The 19,618-nt window shown below is 41.6% G+C and overlaps 1 protein-coding gene across 1 annotated transcript in view; it reads right to left on the reverse strand.

Annotated features, from left to right (window-relative positions):
* Nucleotides 1-19,535, reverse strand: part of FXYD3 (FXYD domain containing ion transport regulator 3) — a 72,270-nt gene extending 52,735 nt beyond the window's left edge. Inside the window, exon 1 of the mRNA XM_033963405.1 lies at nucleotides 19,387-19,535. The gene's annotated coding sequence lies outside the window, so the exon portion shown is untranslated. The remainder of the gene's footprint in view (nucleotides 1-19,386) is intronic.
* Nucleotides 19,536-19,618: the final 83 nt, after the last annotated feature.

The following is a 19,618-nucleotide window of genomic DNA, read 5'->3' on the forward strand; positions in this document are numbered from 1 at the left end:
CCCACAGTCAGTCTCTCTCCTCCTCCTTCCCTCCCCCTGCTGCCCCCTTCTCTGGCACACCTGCCTACACCTTATAGGCTAGCACTGCTGGCCAACTGGCCGATTGAGGCCCAGATGCACTAAAGCCAGTGATCATCACTAAACCTGTTTTGACTGCTTTAGTGATGATCGCATTTGCCGACCCAATGCACAAAACAGTTTACTGCATGTTTTTCCCCTCGTTGCCCATTTTCTGATCCAGCCATGCAAATTAGCTAAAACCCCATGCAAACTAGCCAAGTGATTAATGCACTAACATCATTTGGCTATGCAAAAAATAAAAAGCATGTGTTTTAGCGATCTGAAAAAACTGACAGGTCTAAAGACCTGTCGATAACAGCCTGTTTTTTTTTTATAATGGTGCAGATATTTTGCATGCGTTACATAAGCAAAATATATGTCCTATAAAAAAAACGAACACCCCCCCACACACACACATACGGCCAATGATGGCTCTCCCTGATGACCCCCAATGAATGCGGCAGCGGGAATTCCCCCTCCCTCCCACGCTAGCTAGCATAAATCAGCAGGAGAGATGCTTATTCCCTCCTGCTATGCCACCACCCCATGCAAGAAAAAAATGGCAGAAGGAATGCCCACTCCCACCTGCCACCAAAGGCCCCCCATCAGGTGCCCCCAAACATCCCCTCTCCTCCCCCTTCCCCCCAAAAAAAAAGGCAGGAGGGATGCCCACTCCCTCCTTCCAGCAACCCCCCGGACTCCCCCTTTGTACATTTAAAATGAAGGCTGGCCAGAGGGATGCTTATTCCCTCTGGCCGGCAGGCCTCCCTCGTCAGAATGGTGGGCCTTCCCATTCCTGGTGCATTCTGGGATGCACTGGGGAGGGGCCTAAGACCCTGATTGGTCAAGGCATAGGTCTGGGAGTGGCCTAAACTCTGATTGGTCAGATCCTTAAGGCCTCTCCCTCCTGCCACTGGCGGTCCCCTGAACCCTCCACTCCCTGAACCCTGCCAGAATGCACTAGGAAGGAGGCCTAAGACTCTGGTTGGCCCAGGTGACTAAAGCCCCTCCTATGGGATGTTGGGGAGTGCCGGGAGAAGAGAGTGGGTATCCCTCCTGCCATGGACAATGTGGGGGGTTTGTGGGTTCCCTGCCGCTCAGCTGATCATGGCAGGGAGATTCCCTTGCCATTATCAGCTCAGCAGCAACCAGCAACTGTGACATAAATGCTGGTTAGAGAATCGGGGTGGTTAGGCAGACAGACGCAATTCTCAAAAGCTGCTTCGGTGGCTGCTGAGACAAGGAGTCCTATACAGAATCAGGCCCATTATGGTCTCTGGAAAATGCTATAAGTAATTAATTTTGTTGAAAACAAGGATGCATTTTAAAGAGGGACCCTATATAGCATTCAGCCATCCGAACAACTTAGCTAATTTTTTGATGCCCATTTAAGATCAGCAGGCGAACATAAACCATGTGGAGGAGTGTGTGGCGCAGTGGTTGGATCTACAGCCTCAGCATCCTGGGGTTGTGGGTTCAAACCCCACGCTGCTCCTTGTGACCCTGGGCAAGTCACTCAGTCCTCCATAGCCCCAGGTACGTTAGATAGATTGTGAGCCTACCGGGACAGATAGGGAAAATGCTCGAGTACCTGATTGTAAAACCGCTTAGATAACCTTGATAGGCGGTATATAAAATCCTAATAAACTTGAAACTTGAAACTTCATGCATTGTCTGCAGTAACTCTCTGCAATTGTCAATTTGGTGTCATCCTCAAACTCAACATACTTCCGCGCTTAGACATCAGACCAATTTTTTATCCCAATGGGTTATATATATCATCAAGTGTCCATGCAGATTACTGCATATGGGTTGCACTATCAGAACTATTAAAGTTAGATTGATGGAACACAAAAGTAGAATCCATTCTGCCTATTCCTCCACCCCCAACCCCCCGGTGGCCCATTGCCTTGAGTACCACCATGATTTTTACAATCTCACTTGGTTTGTTATTGAACAAATTCCTATTGACTACAGCGATGACAGGTTAGCACATATACAATTCCCTGAACAGTATTGGATTTTTCAGTTAAATACTGTGCAACCTCAGGGTTTAAAATAATGTTTTAATCATATAAATATAAACATGGATATAAATTCCTATTTTTGTTTATCTTTCCAAATTTTTTCCTGTGCATGTCACGAGATTTTGCTTTGGTATCTGTGACATCATTGGTTCTGTTTTTAAGCCTGGCTGTCCGTGTTGGCAGCTCCTCCCTTCACCCTCTTTTTCACTTTGGCTGTCAGCTGTTTTGAAAGTATTGGCTGCAGCCTTTTTGTATAACGTTTGGCGTTGGTTCCTGATGAAAGTGGCTGATTTTGCCTCTGAAATCAGCTCTGGTTGAAAATTACAATGCTAAACTGCCTAAATCAGCTAAGTGTTTCTTGTTAAATGTTTTCATTGATTCAAAGGGGGTTGTTTCAGTTCAGTTTCCTACTACATTGATTTACTAAAATTTACTAAATAGCTCTTTATGAGCCCTACAAAATTTTATATATTTTTGTGCACTTTGAGTTACATTTAATTTAGACACACTTAACGTATCCCATGATAGTGTGCAGCTTTAAGTGAGCTTTAAGTGCTTTTTGAGCTTAAGGGAGCGTTGGAACAGTTGTTGCCGATTCCTTTTGCTTATTTCTTCACACTGAGGATGCGTTTTCACTAATTATAGAAATACGCATCTTATTGTGGACCTTATATGGGCTATTGAGTGGTCAATGCAGGTCTATGGATTGATTATTAAGGTACAGCTGCTATTTTTCATGGCTTTTAAGGACTTTGTGCAGAATTTAGATTTTCTATATAATAATGCATAAGACCAGTCAAAGACTGAGAAAAGCAACTCAAGTTTTGACAAAAAAATTCCAAAAACTATATATAGCAAGCTAGCTACATAATATGAACATAAAAGTTCCCATACTGGTTCAAAGGTCCATCTAGCCCAGTATCCTGTTTTCAGTAGTAGCCAGTTCAAGTTAAAGAGTAATACATAACTTGGACTGATGGTATACACCTCAACATACTGAAAGAACTCAAACATGAAATTGCTGCTCTGCTGTTATGACCTGTCGTTAAAATTGTCCATAGTACCTGAAGATTGGAGGGTGCCAATGTAACACCGACTTTTAAAAAGGGTTGCAGAGTGATCCGGGAAATTACAAACAGGCAAGCCTGTCTTTAGTTCTAGGCAAGATAATAGAAACTATTATAAAGATTAACATTACGGAACACATGATCAGAGTCAGCATGAGTTCAGCCAAGTGAAGCCTTGCCTCATCAACTTGCTTCATTTCTTTGAAGGTGTGAATAAACATTTGGATAAAGGTGAGCTGGTAGACATAGAGGGCCATAATTGAAAGAAACATCTAAGTCCAATTTGGACATAGGGTGCTAGTCGTCCAAAGTTGGCAGTCGCAAAAGGTCCATTCTTGAAAAGTATGTCCAAAAGATTTTTTTTTTTTAAATTGTCTCTCTGTACGTCTAGGTGTTTGATCGTTCAGACCACCAGACCACATTCTCGACCAAATATTCGTCCAAGTCTGAAACGAACAGAACAAGACCTGTTGGACATGGGAGGGGCCAGCAAAGTGATGGACTGGCCACCCAGACATGGTAAGAGAGCAGTGGGGTACCTTACAGGGCACTGCTATGAACTTCACAAAAATGGTACTACATAAACATCTCCCCAGAATTCCCTTATAGGTCATGGTGAGCCCCCAAAATCCACTATACCTACCTGTCTACATGCCCAATAGCCCTTATTGCTGCAGGTGGCACCTATATAGCAGGAGAGTAGGGGTTTGGGAGGGGGTTCACATTTTCCACCATTAATGTAGTGGTTAGAGTGGCTTATGGGCCTGGGTCCTCCTCTCTATGGTTCACTAGCCCACCCCCCAGACTACTTAAGCCACTTCTGTGCAGCTCTACTAGGCTTTCCTATGCCAAGTGCTGATGTTCTGGAAGCAGGTACGTACATTTTTATTCTGATTTTTATTGTGTTCTGAAGGGTCAGTGAACACGGAGGGAGTGTATGTGGGTCTTTACTTTGTCCCTGCAGTTGTTCTCTGGTCACTTTGGATACCTTTTGGGCACTTATATCTGTTTTAAAATCGCCTAAGTCATAATGTATAAGTTCTGTCTAAACAGTCTCGTCAAACTTTTAATTATCCCTGCAGTACGGCTAAGTCTAGGTCAACCCACATCCTGCCCTAACCACTCCTCCAAAAATGCCCCTTTCTGCTCTGGGTGCACAGCAGGATTCAGAAGCCTAAAAAGTCTCTGGATATTTCTAAAACCCTGTTTCGATTATCAGCACTTGGACGACCTCTCTTTTTGATCATCCAAGTGCCAACTTGGGCGGGTTTATAGACATATTTCTGTTTCGATTATGAGCCCTATAGAGGTGGATTTTCAAAGCCCTTAGCCTTACAAAGTTCCATACTGATTTGAAAATGAGCCCCATACTGAAAATGAGCCCCATTCTTGATTTTCAGAAAGCTTTTGACAAAGCTCCTCATGAGAGACTCCTGAAAAAATTAAAGAATCATGAGATAGAAACATAGCAACATGACGGCAGATAAAGGCCAAATGGCCCATCTAATCTGCCCATCCACAGAAACCGTTATCTCTTTCTCTCTCTGAGAGATTCCACGTGCCTCTCCCAGGCCCTCTTGAATTCAGACACAGATAGGAGGTAATGTTCGGTTGTGGATAGGAATTGGTTATGGGGCATAAAACAGAGTATAGGGTCAATGGCCATTTTGCTCAATGGAGAAGAGTGAATAGTGGAATGCTGCAGGGATATGTACTGGGACCAGTGCTATTCTGCCAAAATAGCACATAAGATGCTAGGCATTATTAAGAAAGGGATAGTAAATAACACCATTATAATGCTTCTTTATCACTTTATGGTGCAACTTCACTTTGAGTACTGTGTTCAATTCTGATCTCCGTATCTCAAAAAAAGAGTAGAATTAGAAAAGGTTCAAAGATGAGCAACCAAGATGATAAAGGAGACGTAACTCCTCTCATATGAAGAAAGACTAAAGAGGCTACGGCTCTTTAGCTTGGAAATGAGGGCTGAGGGGTGATATGATTGAAGTCTACAAGTTTGAGAGCTTAATGATTCTTTTCGTGGAAAAATATTTCCTCCTATTTATTTTAAAAGTATTTCCATGTAACTTCATTGAGTGTCCACTGATCTTTATAATATTTGATAGGCAAAAAATGATTCACTTGTACCTGTTCTACACCACTCAGGATTATGTAGACCTCAATCATATCGCCTCTCAGCAACATGTTCCAGAATTTAACTATTCTCTGAATGAAAAAACATTTCCTCCTATTGGTTTTAAAAGTATTTCCTTGTAACTTCATTGAGTGTTCCCTAATCTTTGTAGTTTTTGACGGAGTAAGAAAATAAATGCACTTGTACCCATTCTATACCACTCAGGATTTTGTAAGCTTCAAGCATATCTCCCCTCAGCCGCCTCTTTTCCAAGCGGAAGAACCCTACGCACTTTAGTCTTTCCTCATATGAGAGGAGTTCCATCCCCTTTGAATTATAGGTTAGATTGTTGTCCATCAAATATTATGAAAGTTGCTCCTGTCACTTTTAAAGCTAAGCTGTTTGACTGGATTTCTTTTTTACTATAGAGTGGTACAGTCCCTGAGGTATTAAGTTATATTTTGATTACATCCATTATAAAAAAATCCTAAGGAATCTATCTCTTTGACATCCAATTATCGACCAATTCCTTTGTTTACTAAGCTGATGGAGGGATTGGTTAAGAACATAAGAATTTGCCACTGTTGGGTCAGACCAGTGGTCTATCATACCCAGCAGTCAGCTCCCGCGGTGGCCCCCAGGTCAAAGACCAGCCCTACCTGCTTACGTACTGGTTTAACAGGAACCCGTCCAACTTTGTCTTAAATCCCTGGAAGGTGTTTTCCCCTATAACAGCCTCTGGAAGATCGTTCCAGTTTTCCATCACTCTCTGGGTGAAGAAGAACTTCCTCACGTTTGTATGGAATCTATCCCCTTTCAACTTTAGAGAGTGTCCTCTCGTTCTCTCAACCTTGGAGAGGGTAAACAACTTGTCTTTATCTACAAAGTCTATTCCCTTCAGTATCTTGAATGTTTCTATCATGTCCCCTCTGTCTCCTCTTTTCAAGGGAGAAGAGGCCCAGTTTCTCTAATCTCTCACTCCTCCAGCCCCTTTACCATTTTAGTCACTTTTCTCTGGACCCTTTCAAGTAGTACCGTGTCCTTCTTCATGTACGGTGACCAGTGCTGGACGCAGTACTCCAGGTGAGGGCGCACCATGGCCAGGTACAGCAGCATGACAACCCTCTCCGACCTGTTCGTGATCCCCTTCTTAATCATTCCCAGCATTCTGTTTGCCCTTTTTGCCGCCGCTGCACATTGCACAGATGGCTTCATTGTCTTGTCGACCAGTACTCCCAAGTCTCTTTCCTGGGGGGTCTCTCCAAGTACCGCCCAGGACATACTGTATTCGTGCATAAGATTTTTGTTACCGACATGCATCACCTTACACTTATCCACGTTGAACCTCATCTGCCATGTCATGGCCCATTTCTCGAGCGTGCTTATGTCACGTTGCAGATGTTCGCAATCCTCCTGCGTCTTCACTACTCTGAATAACTTTGTCCGCAAATTTAATCACCTCACTCGTCGTACCAATTTCCAAATCATTTATAAATATGTTGAAGAGCACAGGTCCAAGCACCGAACCCTGTGGCACTCCACTGGTGCCGCTTTTCCAGTCCGAGTATTATCCATTTACTCTCACTCTCTGTTTCCTATCCGCCACCCAATTTTTAATCCACGTATTTCACCCTCGATTCTATGACTTGCAATTTTTCGAAGTAGTCGTTCATGTGGAACCTTGTCAAAAGCTTTCTGAAAATCCAGATATACAATGTCACATTGCACAGACGGCTTCATCAACTTGTCAATCATAACTCCCATGTCATTTTCCTGGGAGGTCTCTCCAAGTACCACCCCGGACATCCTGTATTCGTGCATGAGATTTTTGTTAACTACATGCATCACATTACACTTATCCATGTTGAACCTCATCTGCCATGTTGATACCCATTCCTCGAGCCTGATTATGTCACGTTGCAGATCTTCGCAATCCCTCTGTGTCTTCACTACTCTGACTAACTTCGTATCGTCCGCAAATTTAATTATCTCACTCGTCGTACCAATGTCCAGATCATTTATAAAGATCTTGAAGAGCACTGGTCCAAGCACCGAGCCCTGTGGCACCCCACTGATGACGCTTTTCCATTCTGAGTATTACCCCCACTCTCTGTTTCCTCTGCTCCAGCCAGTTTTTAATCCACGTGAGTATTTAATCCTCGATTCCATGGCTTGAAATTTTCCAAAGTAGTTGTTCATGTGGAACCTTGTCAAATGCCTTCTGAAAATCCAGATATACAATGTCGACCGGGTCGCCCTTGTCTATCTGTCTGTTTACTCCCTCAAAGAAGTGTAGCAAGATCATCAAACACAATCTGCCTTTGCTAAAATCGTGCTGACTGGTCCTCATCAGGCCGTATCCGTCAAGGTGCTCAATGATGCAGTCCTTTATCAGCCACTCTACCATCTTTCCCGGTACTGAGGTCAGACTCACCAGTCTGTAGTTTCCCGGATCACCCCTTGAACCTTTCTTGAATATCGGGGTAACATTCGCCACCTTCCAGTCTTCTGGAACCCTTCCCGATTTGATCGACAGATTGGCTATTAGTTGAAGCAGTTCAGCTATAGTCCCTTTCAGTTCCTTGATGACCGTCAGATGGATGCCATCCGGTCCTGGGGATTTATCATTTCTAAGCCTATCAATCTGCTGGCATACCTCTTCTAGACTGACCGTCAACCCTGTCAGTTTCCCGTCTTCGTTTCCCACATTTAGCTTGTCAGCTTCCGGTATGTTGCGTATATCCTCTTCGGTAAACACAGACAAAAAAAATGTGTTCAGTTTGTTGGCGATGGCTTTGTCTTCCTTTAGCACTCCCTTCATTCCTCGATCATCCAACGGCCTCACCGCTTCCTTCACGGGTCATTTCCCCTTAATATATCGAAAGAACAGCTTGAAGTTTTTCGCCTCATTGGCTATTTTTTCCTCATAGTCTCTTTTGGCCCCTTTTACTGCCTTATGGTACCTGCGTTGATGCTTTGTGCTTATTCCAGTTTTCATCCGTTTTTGACCTTTTCCATTCCTTAAAGAAGTTTTGTTGTCCCTAATCGCTTCCTTCACTGCTACAGTGAACCATGCTGGTTCCTTCTTTTTCCTCTTGGATTCCTTGTTGATATGTAGTATATATAGATTTTGGCGCCTCGGTGACTGTGTCCTTAAAAAGGAACCATGCTTGCTCTAGCGTCTTTACAGTGCTTATCCTCTTCTTGATCTTCTTCCCCACCATGAGTCTCATTCCTTCGTAATACCCTTTTCGGAAGTTCAGCACCGTGGCCGTCGTTCTGGATCGATGTTTCGTCCCCGTGTCCAGGTTGAAGCAGATCATTTTTTGATCCCAGCATCCTCTCTACTTCTACACCTTGCGCCGGTCCTCGTAGTCCACTTAGAATTAAGTCCAAAACTGCGTTTCCTCTTGTATTTTCCTTGACAAATTGTTCCAGGAAGCAATCGCAAGATCTAGTAACATATTTGGAAAAATTTAGTATATTGCAGGACAATCAGTCAGGTTTCCGAACTGGTTTTAGTACTGAAACGGTTATTACCTCGTTGTTAGATTTTTTTCTTGTGCCTATTTAGTCAAGGCACAAGTGCATTGGTTTTGCAACTAGATTTGAGTAGTGCTTTTGACTTAGTTGATCACATAATTTTGATCGATTGTCTGGAATCCATAGGAATTTCTGGTAATGTTTTAAAATGGTTTCAGGGAGTTTTAACAAAAAGATCTTATCAAGTTTATGGTGAAGATAAGTCTTCACGTTGCTGGACAATCCCTTGTGACGCTCCTCGTTGTTTAACGTTATCTTGCTTCACTAGAGAACCTGCTGCATAGTTTAAAAGTAAAATTTTATATGTATGCGGACAATATTACCTTAGTTATTCCCCTTACCAACTTGACACCTGAGATTATAAACCATTTATCTTCCATTCTAAACCATATTGGACAGTGGATGATGAATTTTAAATTAAAACTTAAGGCTCCTTAAACTAAACCGCGTTTGCGTTTCTAGCGCATGCATTTTAGCGTGCACTAAACCCACGCTACATGGCAGCAATTTAGCGTGCGCTATTCCGTGCATTAAAGCCCTAATGTGGCTTAGTAAAAGGAGCCCTTAATCCCGATAAAACTAAGGGCTCCTTTTACTAAGCTGCGCTAGCGGTTTTAGCGCTCGCTACACGCTAACACCTCCATAGAGCTTGCATTATTATTTTTCGTGTAGTGCAGGGGTTAGCATGCGCTAATCTTCAGCATGCTAAAAATGCTAGCACACCTTAGTAAAAGAAGCCCTAAGATTTTTTTGGCAAGTCCCAATGACAAAATTAAGGAAGCATCAATATTCTTGAATGGTCAAGATTTCCCTATAGCCGATACAATAAAAATTTTGGGTGTGATGTTGGATTGACATCTTTAGAAGAACATACTGATCAATTAGTTAAAAAATGTTTTTTGGTTTTATGGAAACTTCAAACTATAAAAAAATATTTTGATGCATTTTCATTCTGTTTCCATACTAAGTATGCTGGACTATTGTAATATTATTTATTTGGGAACTTGCAGGAACTCCCTTAATAGACTTCGAGTTGTTCAAAGCTCAGCAGTTCGACTGATTTTTTATTTGAAAAAATGGGAACATATTAGTCCTTTATTTTAAAAAAATTGCATTGGTTGCCAATTGAGACAAGAGTTTTATTTAAATTTATTTGTATCTGTTTTAAATCACTATTTATTCAGTAATCAGGTCTTAAACGACATTGCTCCTCGGAAACTATGCAAGAAAAAATTCCACACATCTGCCAACTGGTTCGATGCCGACTTACTTACCCTGAAACGAGAAGTACGCAAGCTGGAAAGGACCTGGTGCAAATCAGGCACAAACACTGATAGACACTCCTGGCGAATAAAAGTTTCAGAATACAAAAGAATGATCAAAGAAAAGCGCCACAAATACTACTCCCAAACTATCAACTGCCCATCCCTGAACTGCAATAAACTCTTCAAACTAGTTAATTCCTTATTTGACACTGACCTTCATAAAAGCTCCCCCACAGAACTACCACCCTCCCCAACTAATCTAGCCGACTTACTTCGCAAGTAAAATTCTTAACTTGAAAGCATCCCTCGCAACATCCAACACTTACCCATCTATCCAGCTACCTACCCCAGAAAATGATAGTTCAATGGCCGACATGACCTGGTCTCGCTTCAATAACCCTGATTGGAACCTATTCCTTAAGTTATACTCTAAATATTATAAATCCAACTGCCTATTAGATAACTGCCCTCCACCCATCATGAAAACTGCCCCCCTCCCCTTCAAAGCCGAACTCTTCAACTGGATCACTCTCTGCTTGTCTACTGGTTTCTTCCCGCTGGAACTCGGCCACATCCTCGTGTCTCCGTTAATCAAAAATCCCAAGGAACCATCCTCTGCAGTCGCCAATTACAGACCTATTGCCAATATTCCTCTCTTCCTCAAAATCATGAAAGGTCTTGTCAATTGCAACCTCATAGATTACCTAGAAAAATTGAATATCCTTCACGATTCCCAGTCAGGATTCCGAACCAACTATAGCACGGAAACCGTTCTAGCCTCATTAACCGATCACCTCCTCCAACTATTCTCATTGGGTAACAGCGCACTGCTACTCCAGTTTGACCTCAGCAGTGCATTCGACCTAGTAGACCATGATATACTGCTTAGCTGCCTCGATTCCATTGGCATTTCCGGGCAAGTACTATCTTGGCTTACAGGCTTCCTAAAAAAACGCACCTATCAAGTTCATAACGATAGAACCTTCTCCCATACATGGTGCAACCCCTGTGGAGTTCCCCAAGGCTCCCCCCTATCACCTTCTCTGTTCAACATCTATATGGCATCACTGGGACACATGCTATCGAACCGAAACCTGAAATCCTACATTTATGCAGATGACATCACAATCATCATCCCTATTACCTCACTGTCACAAGAGACAGTACAACACATCTCAACTGTCCTCACCATGGTTGAAAATTGGACCACTCGCTTCAAACTGAAACTAAACCCAGATAAAACCAAATTTTTCCTTGCAAGTCCCAACCACAAACTTACGACCACCACCCTGCAACTCAACGGTCTAACATATCCAATCAATCCCACCATTAAAATTCTCGGAGTCATCCTGGACCGCTGCCTCACCTTTGAAGATCATACCAATGTTCAGGTCAAAAAATGTTTTCCTACCCTTTGGAAACTCCGTTCTATCAAACACTACTTTGATTTCTCCACCTTCAGTTTGCTGGTCCAGTCCTTAATCTTAAGCACCTTGGATTATTGCAACAACATATATTTGGGTTCCTACAAGAAAACCATTAAACGTCTTAGACTTATTCAGAACACCGCCGTCCGCCTCATCTATGGCCTCAAAAAGTCTGACCATGTTAGCCCCTTCTACAGAAAACTTCATTGGCTTCCAATTGAAGCAAGGGTCATCTTCAAATTCGCCTGCCTCTGCTTTAAAACCTTGACTGGATCATCCCCGATATACCTGTCATGTCACTTTGTGTTCCCAGGCTCTAACTGAACACGCAATGCCCACCTGTTTGCCTTCCCCTCGCCAAAGGGATGTATTTACAAAAGATTCCTGGACAAAACCCTCTCTTTTCAAGCTGGCAAATGGAATGGTTGCCTTACCACCCTCATCTCTCTTGCCCCATCCTACCTATCCTTCAGAAAATCTCTCAAAGCTTACCTCTTTGATAAATTTCTCTAACCCCATCCTTCCTTCCTTTCCTCTCCTTCCTCACCTATATACCTCTTCTTCCCCGGATCTTACTATCCTCATCCTGCACTCCCTTGTAACTGTATATATTCCTTTCTCTCCTCTCTTCATCCTTCCAAAGTATTTTAGATCAATGTAATCTTGTTAGAATGTTTATTTCTTATTTTTCCCCTATCTCTATTTTTCACTTCTTTGTTATTCTCCAGGTACTTTAGTTAGATTGTGAGCCTTCGGGACAGTAAGGGAATTTCTAAGTACCTATCTTACTTTTTAATTTTAATTGTTATTTTTACTGGTTACTTTACCCTGGTTAATCTGACTCTGCATCTTCACTGTAAATGTACAGTCTCTTCTCCTGTAAACCGCTCTGAACTGTTTTGTGGTATTGCGGTATACAAAAATAAAGTTATTATTATTATTTGGTATGGCACCTGCCTACCTGGTTTCGCATTTTTCCTTGGACTGTTCTAACAGATCCACACATCGAATTCATTTGTTCACTTTTCCAACAGTAAAAGCTTGTAGGTATAAAAGACTTTTTGATAGAACCCTTGCTTTTCAAGCTGTCAGAATGAATGACTGGTTGGGTAATATCTTTATGCATGTGCCTTCTTATCTCACTTTTAGAAAATTAGTAAAAACCCAGCTGTTTGATCGATTTTTGAATCGAATTTAAAGGCTTATTGTTAACTTTTTAACTCATTTTTATTCTTATTTTAATACTGTATTTCAGATGATATGTATCTTTCTACTGCTTGTCCAGTATTTCTTGTTGTAAACCGCCTCGAACTATTATGGCTTAGGCAGTATATAAGAATAAAATTATTATTATTATTTTTCCTGATGTCTCTAGGGAGACTCAGAAAAGAAGGAAAGAATTTTTAATTCTAAAACCTGGAGTGACTCAAATAGGGGGTATTTTCTTTCTGAGATATCCGTGTAAATGTGTAGTGAGATATTTATCATTGAAGTATATATTCACAGAGCCATCTCAACTGATTAGTTTTCTCTCAATGAAACGTCTAGAAAAAGGAATAACAACATAAAACGTCTATGGAAAGTTAGTTCCCTGCACTTTAGTCAGATAAGGATTTTTCTTATTTAATTAATTTGAATTATATAAGTTCTACTCTCAATGATGGATCCAATAATATTGAGGACTAGTGTGAGATCAGCTAGATTAAGTATTTCCTTGTAGTAATATTAATTATGGAATTTTAGTTTAATATGTTGTTTGGTCTCACTTTGCTGTGCAAGATGTATATGCTTGGAAATATTGTAAAATTTTATAAATAAATAATAATAAAAAAAAAAAAAAATTATTATTATTTGAGGACATGTGTTACTGTTTCTTTAGTGTTGCATTATATGCGGAGTCTGGCATCTTGGATGTTTAACTTTTGTCTACATATTTCTATCTGTAGTTTGTAATTACTTATTTCATACTGGGCGAGGATATATCTTTGTTCTGTGTGTATGAAAAGGACATGGTTTTCTGTTAGCTTTGACTGTGCAGGATCGATCTGTATTAATCTGGCTTGTTTAATTTTACAATAAATATTGATTCAGCTTTTAAACTTAAAAAGCTGTGTCATTGAAAGTGAATCGAATCAAAAAATCGATTCAATAGGCTAAATTGAATCAAATCGAAAAGTTTCCCTGAACTGAATAGGAAGAGACAAAGGCCACTCACCCTACAGGCTACAAGTCCCCCCTTTCCTTCCCAGATAATGGGCAAAGTCTTATGAAAGAGGACCTAGTAGCCACTTGCAAATTATAGTATCTGCCAGATTTTAAAAGCATTTCTATACCAAGACAGGGAGTCAACCCTGAAGTAACTGAAATGATAGGGTTACCAGACGTCCGGGAAAATCCGGACGTCCTCTTTTTAGAGGACTGTCTGGGCTCCCGGACTGACTTTCTAAATCCTGGCATTTGTCTGGGTTTTGGAAAGCCCCTACAAGCTCCAGTTACATCTGGAGGGCCTCTGAGCATGTGCAGAGGACGTCACACATATCTGCGCATGCACCAATCCTTCCAGACGTGGCCGGAGCTCCTTGCAAAGAGAGGAGTCTTTCTGGGGGTGGGGCTGAAGGGTCAAATGGGGAGGGGGTAGAGGCAGAACTGGACAGGGCTGGATGCAGAACGGGGCAGGGTCATGTGTCCGGGGGTTTCTTTTTTAAAATATGGTAACCCTATGAAATAGCAACTGTAAAAGTTCATTTCTAAAGTGTCTAATGAAACTCCTAGGCCAATGATGACCTACTTGAACATGGAACTATGTATTTGTAAGTATGATCTAACTGTATTAATAACTGTACTGATCTACCTATACTAGCAACTCTATTGAATGTCCATGTCAAACTGTCCATTATAACTTACTGGGTAACTGACTCAACCTCTTATACTGTAATCTAACCTTGAACTGAATAGGTAAAGGCAGAATAGAAGACCTGATTAACATAAGATATATTCTGCCTGAAAAGATCCTTATGTTTGAAGTCCTTCGCTGGGGTTTTGGAAAGCCCCTACATGCTCCAGTCTGGGGGTTCGGGGAGGGGGAAGAGATGGAGCGCTTTGTCGGGTGGGGGGGAGGCTTTTTTTTTATTGGCCTGATATTTTCCATGTGTAATACACACAAATATCTGGTCCATAAAAAAAAAAAAAATCCAGCAGAAGCCCTGACAGCAGTGACAAGAGGCTGCTTCTCCTGAGCAATCGAGTCGGGGAGTTTACAGGCAAATCGCTGTTTCAAAATTGGCTAGAGAATCAGCCAACAGCGATTGAATTGCTATCTTTAGTGAATCTAGCCCTTTGTTTTAAACAGAGAGTTTGAGCTCTGCTCCTAACTTTAAATCTGTTTCAATTTAGGTTCTACCTCTGGTAAAAACTTCACTTTTTAAAACTATTGGAAAGGGTTGTATATTCTTATTATTAATTAGTTCTAAAATGTGCTTTTATTTTTTAATGGAGACTAAGCCAGAACCTGCTCTGCCTGCCAGAAACACTCGTATCTCTAGCAGAAGGTTCAAGTTTACAAAACTCATACATTTTTACCATGCTTTGTCAACTTTGTTTTACCATCTTTGTCAGACTTGCCTCAGGTACATGAGCCCGCCGGCAAAGATAGGAAAAAATGCTTGAGTCCCTGAATAAATTCATGGAAGCCATTCTGAGCTCCCCTGGGAGAACAGTATAGAAAAGTGAATAAATTAATTATACAAATCATTCCACACTAGCTAGCTTCAGAGAGGATCCCCCACCCTACTCCTGCCTGCATCCTGGCTACTTTATGTTATAATGGCTCTGGCTCTCACACTGAAGATTTTTTGCCGCAATGTCCCATTTGGAAAATACTACAGATAATCGGTATGCTTGGTTACAACTAGAGAATGACAAGGAGACAAATTTTTCCCTGTCCCGTCCCGGTGAATTTTCCTATCCCTGCCACATTCCTGCAAGCTCTGTCCTCATATGCACAAGCATCAAACACTTTAAAATTGTAAGTGTTCGAGATTTGTGCGGTTAAGGCCAAACTTACAGGAATGGGGCAGTGACAGCGAAAAACTTGCAGAGATGGGATGGGGAAATTGAATTCCTGCAGGGATGAAAAAAAAGTTGTCCCCTTGTCATGCTCTAGTTACAACCATTTTGATTCTATATAGGGTGTAGATATGGCGCTGAAATGTGTCCACAAATCAAAGATGTGCACACATTAATTGGCAAACAAGCCACAAACTAGCAGTAAATTTATGTCATCAATTATTGTAGTTAATTGGTAGTACCATAATTGGATTTTGTTCGTGCATCTGCAACATCTTCAGTGCTGAAATAAAAAGGGGGAGCTATAGAGCTAAAGGTGGTATGAGCAAAATCATGAAAGATTTTCTACATCTGTTTAGCTGAATGTTTCTTGTTTTTATGCATCCAACCTGCCTTAAAAATGCAGAGAAAATCTGAGTTTGGATGAAAAAAGCAACAAGGGCCTTATTACCTAAGAGACTGGCACACTTGCCCCAGCAGCCTGTCCCTGGGATCTGGCCTCACCAATCAGAGGCAGGGATGGAACCCAGCCTGGTGGAATAAGTCCTGAGTCACCACAGCAACAATGCAGGCTCTGTGGAGGCCTGAAAGAAAAAGGCAGGCCCAGAGCCCCAGGGGAGGAAGCCGCAAATACATGCCCTGGATAATATTTCTTGTACTAACAGACTGTTAGTGTACCAGCCCTGGAGAGGAGAGATCACCACAGTACAAGATTCAGAGAACCTCGATTTAGGCTATTTGTACAACTTTTAAGGCAGTTAAAACATTGTTTATGGACACATGCATATGCTCACACACACAAAATTAATCCAGGCGAATCAGCTGTCAATGGATTTGAGCAGGAGGAAGGCAACAGGATAGAACTGTCCTGCATAAGGAGGACAGACTCATTTTGACTTCTCTTTGCAGCTGTTACTGCAAATTAAAATCATAGCAAATCATTTCGTTTGTCCTATGCACACAGTTCCAAATATGTTAGAATTCTCTTGGAGTGGCGGTGCATAGGAAAGCCCCAGGCAACAGAAGTGCACAGACTAAGTGGCAGCACAGCACTTTTCCCACAGATAGAGTAGGAACTAGCTGTGACTGGTACAGCATGGAAACTATCGTACCGCGCCCAGCAGTGGCAGGATCTAGCCCGTTCCTTCTTGGCACCGCCTCCAAGGAGAGAGAACAAAGGAGGGAGATAAAAGACAGCAGCATTCAGACCAAGATCATCAGTCCTAAAAGCTGGGGAAAGCCTCAGAATAAGAGCTCTAAATAACTTCTGTCATCAACTATTTTATTTCATTAAAAATATGAATATAGATGTGTCAAAATGATAATTAAAAGCCTCAACAGAATGTCATTAGCTTGGTAATTGGTAATGTTCCCTCCCCCCCAAAAAAAAGAAACACAGTTGAAAGATAGGGAAATGATATAATCATTTCAATGTGTACTAAAGAAAAAAAGAACAGCTCACCCCTCACACTGGAAAACCTGAATATAAAATTCAGATCCTTGGAGAATAAGGGTCATGTTTACTAAAAACTTAGCGAATGCTAGTAGACAGTAGTGCCTTATAGCCCATAGGAATAATACGGACGCGGTGATGGTTAGCATACATTACTGCTTAGTAAACAAGCTCTTTAAAAAGTTTTAGCCTGGATCAGCCTGATTCTTGCCAACAGGGAGTGCACTAAACTAGCCTTGGTTTTGCTCTCGCACATTCTGATAGACTAGAGGTTTCGTTAAAAAAATGTAGACCTATGGGATTCTGCACAAAATATTTAAAGTTTACAGAAATGTGCAAAAATGTTATAATTTGACAAAATAATAGAAATCACAGCCCTCCAATATCTAATTTAGTTTAAAAGATGCCGAGTTTGCAAGGCTTACATGTAGAATTCCTCCAGAAGTGCACTGTTAGAGTGGGTTTTGGTCCACCGCTCCGACCTAAAGTTTCACTGTTTCCTTCAGACCAACTCCCTCTTCCCCCCTCCCCCCACATCCCAATTAGGGGTCTGACTTCTTCCACTCTCTCAGCTGCCCAGACGCCCTCAATTTTCTTCAGCTGCTTCAGGCTCTAACCTCCGTTTTACTTCCCCAAACCCCATCTCCTCTTCTCTCCCTGCCCCAGCATATGACCTCCTCCACATTTTTTTCCTCCTTAGGGACATGCTTCTCTCATCCCCACCCTCCTCTCCTGGGGTTCGATATCCTCAGCTTTCTCCCTTCCTTCAAGACTTGACCAGCTGATGTTAACATTCCAGCCCCTTTCTGAGCCATCACGGCTGCTGCTGATGCCAACCTGCCTCCTTCCAGAATACAGTAAAACCTTGGATTGCAAGTAACTTGTTTTGCAAGTGTTTTGCAAGACAAGCAAAACATTTTATTAAATTTTAACTTGATATACAAGCAATGTCTTGCAATACAAGTACATACAGTATACACACATCACAACTAAGCCGATGGTTCTCTCTCTGACTGTAGTGACTGTTCTAAACAAGCAAAGTCTTGCAATACGAGTACATATGGTATACACGGGTCACATTATCACAACTGAGCCGATGGTTCTTCTCTCTCTGACGCTGCAGAGTGTAGTGACTGTTCTAAATCAGCGAGGTCTTGCAATACAAGTACGTATAGTATTTTGTATTAAAGTTTTTGGATTGTGGAATGAATCATCTGAGTTTCCATTATTTCCCATGGGGGAAATTCGCTTTGATATACGAGTGCTTTGGATTACAAGCATGCTTCTGGAACAAATTATGCTCTCAAACCAAGGTTTTACTGTATATGGATAGACTGGTGGAGGTCTTTCACTCATTGACCTGCCTCTAAATCCTGTGCAAATTAATGCACGGTGAATTACACTAGGAGTACAATTATTAAAACGAAAAGTTTGCGGATGTGTTGGGACAAAAATTGAAGTCTGTATCGGGCTTTGCGAAGGATCTAGGGCCACCTGATAAATCTACAAGAAGTGGATTACCCGATAAAAAAATAAGTATAGGATTTTTTTTTTTTTTTAAATTCAATTTCCTATACCGTTCTCCCAGGGGAGTTCAGAACAGTTTTACAAGCATTTTTCCCTGAGAAAGAGAAAATTCCTTTGGACCAATAAAAAGTTTAAGAAACGTCTAGTCTGTGAACATTTCCTTTTCAAGTGATCTCGACCGAGCTCTGCGCATGCGGAGATGGTGCGGTATACAAACCTAATGGTTTAGTTTAGTTTAAAAGTTGAATTTTTTTTTTAGGCACTAACATTTTTGATTAGGTCAGGGCACTCCAAGAAAAGTATCTTCACTGCCTCATTTTCAGGCTCTTGCAATGGGATTCTGCAAGCCATGCAGGCTTACCAACTTCTGCAAAGCACACATCTACTGACAGATTTCTACAGACTCCTCAACTGTTTTCTTGCTGACACACTTTTAACATTACCCATACACAATTTAGCACCTCTCTCGGAAACCAATATAAAAAGGTTTCCAAACCCAGAAAGCCGGTGTATAACCCAACAGTAAAAAGTACAGTAATAAGAAACTGCAAATTATCTGTGCACAGAGGACTGGTGCCCGCTAGGATATGTAAGTTTATTAAACAACTTATGCAAAGCACAAGCTTCTCAGTTATTCGCAAGTCCTGAGAGCTTCATTAGAAGGCTGCAAAAACAGCAGTATCTGATGTAAAGTTTTCCAGAGCCAGAAGCTGTAGAAATCACCTCCCAAGAGAGGAATTGGTGTTTTCTTGCAAGATGTTTTGGATCAGCTACGGAGAAAACATATCAAAATTTACTTTAAAAAAAAACAGACTTACCCCAAGAAGAGAGAAAATCGTAGCATACAACAAAGAAACAGTGGGTACTTGCAGGCAGCAAGAACAGGCTGAGACACACCCAATGCAAACAGACGAGGTGAGAGAACAGGTCTGACTTGTCCCTGAGCCTTCATCTCCCCCAGAAGGAAATTACAAGACCAGAACTGCCTCCCTCTTTCTCTTAAAGACACATCCCTGGTAAGCTCTGCATTCTGGAGAAAAGGCTTCCATT

Source organism: Geotrypetes seraphini, chromosome 11 (genome assembly GCF_902459505.1).
Source record: "Geotrypetes seraphini chromosome 11, aGeoSer1.1, whole genome shotgun sequence".
Lineage (NCBI taxonomy): Eukaryota > Metazoa > Chordata > Amphibia > Gymnophiona > Dermophiidae > Geotrypetes > Geotrypetes seraphini.